The sequence below is a fragment of the Rhinolophus sinicus genome, linkage group LG09 (assembly GCF_036562045.2).
Source record: "Rhinolophus sinicus isolate RSC01 linkage group LG09, ASM3656204v1, whole genome shotgun sequence".
Classification (NCBI taxonomy): domain Eukaryota; kingdom Metazoa; phylum Chordata; class Mammalia; order Chiroptera; family Rhinolophidae; genus Rhinolophus; species Rhinolophus sinicus.
The window spans coordinates 64,341,778-64,352,280 of NC_133758.1; positions in this window are offsets into that span (position 1 = coordinate 64,341,778).

A 10,503-nucleotide genomic window follows, 5' to 3' on the forward strand; every position below is an offset into this window, starting at 1 on the left:
TATAACTGCTGTGGCTACGCTAGCAGAAAATGGGGGCTAACAAGAAGATGGTGGCTGGCAAGCACGGATTGCAGTTAGGACGGCAGGTTGCGGACAGTGTGGCTCCTGCTTCCTGTATCTCCAACCCAGCTGCCAGCAAGACTATAGTGGTATGGCTCCCCTACCTATGGCTCCGTGGGTGTTCCTTTTTGGCCTCACCATATCTTGCGTTCTTATGCGGGGAGGGGGACCAGAGACCCCGCGTGACTCCCTTCATGACAGCCTTAAACTAAACACATTATTCTAAATGTGTTTTAACTCTTTTATACTAAAAAAAAAATCAACTTTGAGTGTGTCTTTATATTCTTACATAAAGGAACTTTTTGTTGAGTCACTGAAATAATTATTTATGATGATATACTAATAATCAGACTAGCCTTAATATATTGCAAGCTGTCCAAATACTTTACATGAATGATTCCCCAAACTCTCTCTATATTTGTTCCTTCAGATTCAAATGTCAGTGGATACCTAGCAACCCTGATTTTCTTAGGTATCTATCATCTGCCTTGTGACTCAGAAGGTGAGTCATCCTTAGCGCAGGAGTAAATACTGATTGGTCTAAGCCAACTAAGGTGTTTCCAGATGGGAGCAATCCCCCTTGCCAGGAGACTGATTTAATGGCAGGCATGTGACACAGTTCTGGCCAACTAGGCATGTAGGAAAGTCTGCTAGAGTTGCCTCTTGGAAATATTTCCTTATTCATAAAAAGGAGATTCCAAGAAATGGCATTTTTTCCTGTCTCTGGATGTATTGCCAGAAACTGCTATAGTTTTGCTATCAGCTAGTAATGTCAAAATAAAGATATTAAAAGAACCTGAGTCCTTCATGTCAACCAACTCCTCCTCCATATTTCTGGCCCTTTCTCTACACTTCCTATTATATGAGATAATGAACTCCCTTCCTGTTTAAGTCAAGTTAAACTCTTCACCTGTAATATAGTAATAGTTACTGAGAAAGTTGTTTAGGAACTCTTTATTCGTTTATTTAGATATTATTCGTTCTTTAAAAGAAATTAGAGTATGATATATAAATTCTATCTTAATAAAGCTATTTAAAAAAAGACATTTACAGTGTACTCCGCTGGGTCCCACCCCCTCCACCCCCAGAGACCAGCATAGTTTGGCACGTAAAGATTTCTTAGGTTAATGGTGTTGTGTCCTGGTTGTGTCCCTCTGCAGTGTTCTCCTTTCCTCTGGCAGATGTCCCAGAGTGGTAATCCTTTTCCCTTCTGTGATTGTGCCATTGGATGTGAACTCAGATCCCCTTTATTCAGAAATTTACTGTGAAACCATCCAGAAAAACTCTGTATTAATATCCTAGTCAATAAAGAGAGAATAATTGAATGGAATGCTTGGAAATGTTCCCAGGCACTTCCTCAACCTTCCTCAATACTATAGACTGGGGAAAAAAATCCCAGTCTATAGTATTTCTATTCACTAATCCACAGGAATAGAATTGGAAGAGTGAGTCAGAACAAATGAAAGCCCTGTTAGTGGGAGGTTCTGGAAAAAAAGCAGTCTGATTTTTCAGCAGAGCAATGAGATAGGAGCACCAGAACATGAGGGATGTGGTTCTCTTTCCAAAAGACTTATCTCTAAAAGGTAAAAAATTCAAAGCATGTTTTAATGGGGTGCAACAGGATTGGTATAAATAGAATACAGACACCTATATATGGAGCAGACTTTTTTTTAAAATTGGGGAATACTGGGGGACAGTGTGTTTTTTTTTTCCAGGACCCATCAGCTCCATGTCAAGCCATTGTTTTTTCAATCTAGTTGTGGGGGGTGCAGCTCAGCTCCAGGTCAAGTTGTTGTTTTCAATCTAGTTGTGGAGGGTGCAGCTCACTGGCCCATTGAAACGAATCGATGACCCTGGTATTATGAGCACTGTGCTTTAACCACTGAGCAAACCAGCTGCCCTGCAGATTTTTCTTGGATAAAGGAAAAGTGATGTTCCACTTCCATCAATGGTTGAGTAGTTTATATCAGACCAACCATTCCACAAGTAACACTTGTAAATGCTGGACAAACTATAAGAAAACAACTAGATGAAGGCATTAAAAAGTGACCAAGACAGGCAGAAAATGGAGGGGAGTCAACACTTGTAAGAAAGGAAAGAAATCAAGTGAGTTTTCCATTTGTTATGACTCTTCACCTGAGGGCAGAATCCAGTCAACATTATACAGGGTAGCTAAGACTCAGAAACTGTTCATACATGCAGAGCCACAGAAGAGTCCCAAGACTGAAAATCTACCTCTGTATGTGCAGGGCAGGGAAAGACCGAAGAAAGAGGCTGACCACTCCAGTCTGGTAATTGATAGAGTTTATTAATGGAAACTTACAAGGCATGTCTTGGGCAGCTGCAAAACAGAATGGATCCCTGTGCCACTTGGCAGGTGCCACAGAATTATATAGGGTAAAGGGGGATAGTCACAGTACTAGTACATGAATGACACCAGGTAGGGAAATTACATGCTTGACAAAGTCGGGATAACAGCCTGTTCCAGGAACCAGCACATAGCAGGAGGCAAAGGAAGGGTGCTGATTTATGTCGGAATGAACATCAATTGCGATCAGATAGTCTCTAAAACGGATTTGCAGAAAGCGACGTCTATTCTGGCCAGGGTGCAACTCTCTGGACAGACAGTGGTTACATCATGGAACAGTTTCTCTTCCACAAAAACTTTTAACTTTACAGATTAAATATTCACAGTCAATGATTAAAACAACCACGACTGAAATGTGAAGACTATTCCAGAAAAGAGAGAGTCATAAAGGGGGTCCCCAGCTTATGAGTATAAATTCTGCCTGAACATCTGGTTGACCCCTGCACTATGTGTGTGCAGGGCAGGATCCAAGTAGCCTCTTAAGGCTATAACAGAACAGAAATTTTAGCTGCTGCCCAGTGTAAAGGAAACAGAGTTTGGGGTTTGAGTTCTGCCTTGTTAATTTTCTACTGAAAACAAATCAATATTCTTTAGAAGAAAATACCAGAGTTCAGAGTCTCTACAATGTATCAATCACCATGTCCAAGATACAATCCAAAATTGCTAGACAAAAGAAGAAACATGAAAATGTGACCAATACTCAAAGGAATCAATGGAGACCAACCATAGGATGTCTCATTTAATGGTGGTTATAACTATAGCCAAGGATGTAAAGAAAATACAACTTTAACAGATAAACATTCAGGAAATCTCAGGAGAGAAACAGAAACTAAAATGAAGTAACCAAATTGAAATTCTAGAGCTAGATATTGAAATATCTGATATAAAAAATTGACTGGATAGGCTTAACTGCAAATTGGAGATAATAGAAGGAAGAATTAGTATCCTTAAAGATAGGTCAACAGAAATTATTTAATCTGAAAAAACAGATCTGACAGAAAGTCTTCGAAAAAATGAACAGAGCCAGAGTGACTTGTTAAACAATACCAAGAAGTCTAATATTATGCGTAATTGAAGTCCCATAACGAGAGAGAAAGAGAGACAGAGAGAGAGACCCCAAAATTTGAAGAATCAATGGCCAAAGTGTTTTCAAATATAGTGAAATGTCCAAGATGCTTGGCAAACCCCAAGAAGGATAAGATACAAACAGAACCACACCCAGGCACATAATAATCAAACCACTGAAATCCAAAATTAAAGAGAAATTCTTTAAAGCATCCAGAAAAAAAAACCAACACATTGTAAACAGGGCAAAAATGTTACATAATGACAGCTGACTTTTTCTAGAAGCTAGAATGCAATTAAATGGCATATTTAAAGTGCTGAAAGAGAGACGTCATCAAAATGGCGGCGTGAGGTGAGCCTCTGTAAATCTCCCCTGGAATTTACAACTAATCGAACAACTATAATTCCACAAAGGACTCCCTGCACAACAGACAGGCAAGACGAAGAGACCCACTACGGAATTCACCTAAATGTGGGCGAATCTCACGAGCAGGGGAGGAGGGAAGGGAGAAGTGCGGAGAGGGAGCCGCGCGGGCGCAGGACGCAGACCTAGCTCAGTGCTCTGAGCTCGCTGCTTCCTGGAACTACCGCAGCTGCGGGAGAGGGAAGAACTCGGACTGCTAGGGCTCTGCTTATGGCCCACAGGGCTAGCCGCCCCCTCCCTACCCTCCCAGAGCTCGCCCCGCCCCCACCTGCCCGGTGCTAGAAGCGGAAGAATAGTAGTATCAGATCAAAAGAACAGAATATTTGCTGTTCTGAGAAGTGTGGACGACAGACACAGTTTCGCAGCCCAACTAGTTCTGGCAAAGGGGAAGGAGCTGTGGAAGCAGGACCAGCTGTGGTGGTGGTCGCTGCCATTGCTCTGGGCCACCTCTCACAACTCACCCTGCTCCTGGCCCCACCTATCTGGGTGGATCCCTGCAGGAGTAAACAGAACTGGGGAAACATACGGGCTCTGAATCAGGTGCAGGAAGAGCTTTGGAACTTCAAAAGTTCTCCGCATACCCACACGCGGACACTGCGCCCTGTAACCCAGGCGAAGTATTAACAGAGGAGAAGCCCATCTCCCGAGGAATCTCCCATTGTGTGAGAAGCTGGAATAGTGCAGAGAAAACATAGCACTACTGTGTGAGAGAGAAGAAAAGGCTGCAGTCGGAGAGAAAATAAAACATTCGACCAACAAGTACTGGAAAACAAAAGAAAGACCTCTTCTATCAACCTATTGCAGAAGCCACTCCTGTAGATGTCTAGGAAGAGAAATAATAAATCAGTAATTGCCATGAATAACCAAGGCAACGAGACAGCTCAGAAAGAAAGTGAAAAGTCTCCAGAAAAGGAACTTAAAGATAATGGAAATATGTGACTTAAATGACAGAGAATTCAAGATTGCAGTTCTGAAAAAACTCAACGAGATGCAAGAAAACACAGAAAGGCAGTTTAATGAACTGAGAAACACAATCAAAGAACAACATGAGCATTTTTACGAAAGAGATTGAAATTTAAAAAAAGAACAAGACAGAATTTCTGGAGATGAAGAACTGAATAGAAGAAATTAAGAATGAAATAGCCAGCTCAGGTAGAAGAGTTGACCAGATGGAGGAAAAAATCAGTGACATCGAAGATAGAAACCTGGAAATGACACAGATGGAAGAAGAAAGAGACTTGAGACTTAAAAGAAATGAAAGAACTCTACAAGAACTTTCTGACTCCATCAGAAAGAGCAATATAAGAATAATGGGCATACCAGAAGGAGAAGAAAGAGAGAAGGGACAAGAGAGTATACTCAAACAAATTGTCGATGAGAACTTCCCAAACTTGTGGACAGAACTGGATCCTCGAATCCAAGAAGCAAATAGAACACCTAATTACCTCAATCCCAACAGGCCTTCTCCAAGGCACATTGTATTGAAGCTGTCTAAAATCAACGACAAAGAAAGAATCCTCAAGGCAGCCAGGAAAAGAAGACGGTAACCTGCAAAGGAAAGCCCATTAGATTATCATCAGATTTTTCAGCAGAAACTCTACAATCCAGGAGGCAGTGGAACCAAATATTCAAACTATTGAAAGAGAGAAATTATGAGCCAAGAATAATATATCCAGCAAAGATATCCTTTAGATATGAAGGAGGAATAAAGACCTTTCCAGACATACAGAAGCTGAGGGAATTTTCTAATACACGACCTGCACTACAAGAAATACTAAAGGAGGCTATTCGACCCCCATCAACAGGGACAATTTATGGCAACCAAAACATAAAAAGGGGGAGAGTAAAGGCCTGACCCGGAATATGGGAATGGAGAAAGTAAGCGTGCTGAAAAAAAATGGAATACTCTAAATATCAAACTTTCTTTTACATAAACTTAAGGGTAACCACTCAAAAAAATCCAGAACTGAAATATATACTGTAATAAAAGAAGAAACAGAGGGAAACATCATAGAATACCACCACACAGAAATAATAGACAACAACAAAAAGGCAAAGAAACAATGGAGACACAGCCTTACCAGAAAACTAAAGATAGAATGACAGGAAATCCTCACATATCAATAATCACCCTAAATGTAAATGGACTAAACTCACCAATAAAAAGGCACAGAGTAGCAGATTGGATAAAAAACTAAACCCAACCATATGCTGTCTCCAAGAGACACATCTCAGCTACAAGGACAAGCATAGACTCAAAGTGAAAGGGTGGAAATTGACACTCCAAGCAAATGGTACCCAGAGAAAATCAGGTGTAGCCATAATGATATCAGATGAAACAGACTTCAGGGTGAAAAAGATAACAAGAGACAAAGATGGACATTTCATAATGGTGAAGGGGACTGTACAACAAGAAGACATAACAGTCATCAATATTTATGCCCCCAATCAGGGAGCACCGAAATACACCAAGCAACTACTAACAGAACTAAAGGGAGAAATTGACCAAAACACAATTATACTAGGGGACTTAAATACATCATTGACAGCTATGGATAGATCATCCAAACAGAAAATAAATAACGAAATAGCAGCCCTAAATGACACATTAGATGAAATGGACATAATTGACATATATAGAGCACTTCATCCTAAAACATCAGACTATACATTCTTTTCTAGTGTACATGGAACATTCTCAAGGATAGACCATATATTGGGACATAAAATCAGCCTCAGCAAATTTAAGAAGATTGAAATCATACCAAGCATATTCTCTGATCACAAGGCTTTGAAACTGGATATCAACTTCAAAAAGAAAGCAGGAAAAAACTCAAATACATGGAGATTAAACAACATACTTTTAAAGAACGACCAGGTCAAAGAAGAAATTAGAGGAGAGATCAAAAGATACATAGAAACAAATGACAATGAAAATACATCCTACGAAAACTTTTGGGCTGCAGCGAAAGCAGTTTTAAGAGGGAAATTTGTATCATTACAGGCCTATCTCAAGAAACAAGAAAAATCCAAAATAAATAACCTCATATTACACCTTAAAGAACTAGAAGAAGAACAGGTGAAACCCAAGGTCAGCAGAAGAAAGGAAATAACAAAAATCAGAGCAGAACTAAATGAAATAGAGAACAAAAAGACAATAGAAAAAAATAATGTGACAAAGAGCTGGTTCTTTGAAAAGATTAGCAAAATTGACAAACCCTTGGATAGACTCACTAAGATGAAAAGAGAGAAGACACTAATTAACAAACTCAGCAATAAAAAAGGGGAAGTTATCACAGACACCATTGAAATACAAAGGATCATCCAAGATTACTATGAAGGACTATATGCCACCAAATTCAATAACCTAGAAGAAATGGACAAGTTCTTAGAAACATATAGCCTTCCAAGGCTGAACCATGAAGAACTGGAAAATCTAAACAGACCAATCACCAGTAACGAAATTGAATCAGTCATCCAAAACCTTCCCAAAAGCAAAAGTCCGGGACCAGATGGCTTCACTAGTGAATTCTACCAAACCTTCAAAGAGGATCTAATACCAATCCTGCTCAAACTCTTCCAAAAAATTGAAGAAGAGACAGTACTCCCTAACTCATTTTATGAGGCCAACATTACCCTGATACCAAAACCTGGTAAGGACAACACAAAAAAGAAAACTACAGACCAATATCTCTGATGAATACAGACGCAAAAATCCTAAACAAAATTCTAGCAAATCGAATACAACAATGCATTAAAAAGATTATTCATCACGACCAAGTGGGGTTCATCCCCGGGGCACAAGGATGGTTCAACATCCACAAATCCATCAATGTGATACATCACATAAACAAAATAAAGGACAAAAATCATATGATTATATCAATTGATGCAGAAAAAGCATTTGACGAGATACAACATCGATTTATGATTAAAACACTTAATAAAATAGGTATAGAAGGAAAATACCCTAACATACTAAAGGCCATATATGACAAGCCCTCAGCTAATCTCATAATTAATGGTGAAAAACTGAAGCCCTTTGCTCTACGTTCAGGAACACGACAGGCCTGTCCCCTATCACTTCTGCTTTTCAACATAGTGTTGGAAGTCCTTGCCAGAGCAATCAGGCAAGAGAAAGAAATGAAAGGCATCCAAATTGGGAATGAAGAAGTTAAATTATCACTTTTTGCAGATGACATGATGCTACATATAGAAAACCATACAGACTCCACCAAAAAGCTATTAGAAACAATCAACGAATACAGTAAAGTTGCCGGCTACAAAATCAATGTAAAAAAGTCCATTGCATTCCTATATACTAACAATGAAATCTCAGAAAAAGACATACAAAAACCAATTCCTTTTGCAATTGCAGCAAAAAGAATAAAATACCTAGGAATAAACTTAACGAAGGATGTGAAGGACCTATACGCTAAAAAGTATAAGACACTTTTGAAAGAAATTGAAGAAGACACAAAGAAATGGAAAGACATTCCGTGCTCATGGATTGGAAGAATCAACATAGTTAAAATGGCCATATTACCCAAAGCAATATACAGATTTAATGCAATCCCCATCAAAATCCCAATGGCATATTTTAAAGAAATAGAACAAAAAATCATCAGATTTGTTTGGAACCACAAAAGCCCGAATAGCCAAAGCAATCTTACAAAAAAAGAACAATACTGTAGGTATCACACTCCCTGACTTTAGCTTGTACTACAGGGCTACAATAATCAAAACAGCATGGTATTGGCAGAAAAACAGACACATAGACCAATGGAATAGAATTGAGAAGCCAGAAGTAAAACCACATAAATATGGACAGATAATTTTTGACAAAGAAGCTAAAAACATACAATGGAGGAAAGATAGCCTCTTCAATAAGTGGTGCTGGGAGAATTGGATAGCCACGTGCAAAAGAATGAAACTGGACTGCTATCTGTCACCATGCACCAAAATTAATTCAAAATGGATCAAAGACTTAAGCATAAGACCTGGCACAATAAACTGCATAGAACAAACATAGATAGTAAACTTATGGACCTTGGTTTCAAAGAGTATTTTATGAATTTGACTCCAAAGGCAAGGGAAGTAAAAGCTAAATAAAATAAACGAACGGGACAATATAAAGTGCTGAAAGAAAAACAAAACCCAAAAAACCTAGAGTTTTAATCTAATATATATTTAATAAAAGTATCTAGAATTTTGCATCTCTACTTAAAAGTACCTTTCAAGGATTAAGAAGTACAAATTGGCAGTTACAAAATAATCACAGGGATGTAAAATACAGCATAGGGAATATAGTCAATAATTTTGTAATAACTATATATGGTTTCAGATGGGTGATCACTTTGAGAGTTATATAAATGTCTAATCACTATGTTGTACACCTGAAACTAATATAATATTATATGTCATCTGTAATTGAAAACTTTTAGGGCTGGCCCGGTAGCTCAGGTGGTTGGAGCTCCATGCTCCTGACTCCGAAGGCTGCCAGTTCAATTCCCACATGGGCCAATGGACTCTCAACCGTAATGTTGCCGGTTTGACTCCTCGATTCCCGCAAGGGATGGTGGGCTGTGCCCTCTGCAACTAACAACGGCAACTGGACCTGGAGCTGAACTGCGCCCTCCACAACTACGATTGAAAGGACCACAACTTGACTTGGAAAAAAGCCTGGAAGTACACACTGTCCCCCAATAAAGTCCTGTTTCCCTTCCCCAATAAAATCTTTAAAAACAAGAAAAAAGGAAATTTTTAAAAAATTCAAAAAAAGAGAAAGAACAAAAATAAAATAAAGACATTTAAAAATAAATGAAAACAAAGAGAGTCCATTGTCAGTAGTCCAGTGCTAGAACAAATGCTGAAGCACTATTTAGTACTATGTGCCAAACAACATCCTCCGTGTTTTATGTAGAAGTTTGTGTTTCCCAAAAGCCAAGACTGGAACCAAGTTTCAAGTAAAGTAGTTTATTTGGTAGATGTTATGGGCTGAGTTGTGTCCCCACTCAAAAAATAAATAAATAATGTGTGTGTGTGTGTGTGTGTGTGTGTGTGTGTGTGTGTAATATTAAAATATATATATCTCCTAACCCCCAGTACCTCAGAAAGTGACTGTATTCGGAGATAAAGTCTTTAAAGAGATAAGTTAAAATGTGGTCTTTAGGGTGGGCCCTAATCTAAGATGTTCTTATAAGAAGCGGAAATTTGGTCACACACAGAGACACCAGGCATGTGAGTGCACAGAGATGACCATGTGAGGACAGAGCAAGAAGGCAGCCAGCTGCAAGCCAAGGAGCGAGACCTCAGAGGGAATTAAACCTGTTGACACCTTGATCTCAGATTTCTAGTTTCCAGAACTGTGAGAAAATAAATTTCTGTTGTTTAAGCCACCCAGACTGTTGTTATTTTGTTATGACAGCCCTAGCAAACTAGTATAGTGGGTGATCCCAGGAAACATGGTAATGAGAAGGAGAAAATTATGAGATGTTCTAAGTTAGAATTACAGCTGCCAGAGGATGAGAGAAAGAGAGAAGAGTTAGCCTGTTAATAGCTGTGGATCAGCTCTGCCAAAAGACTG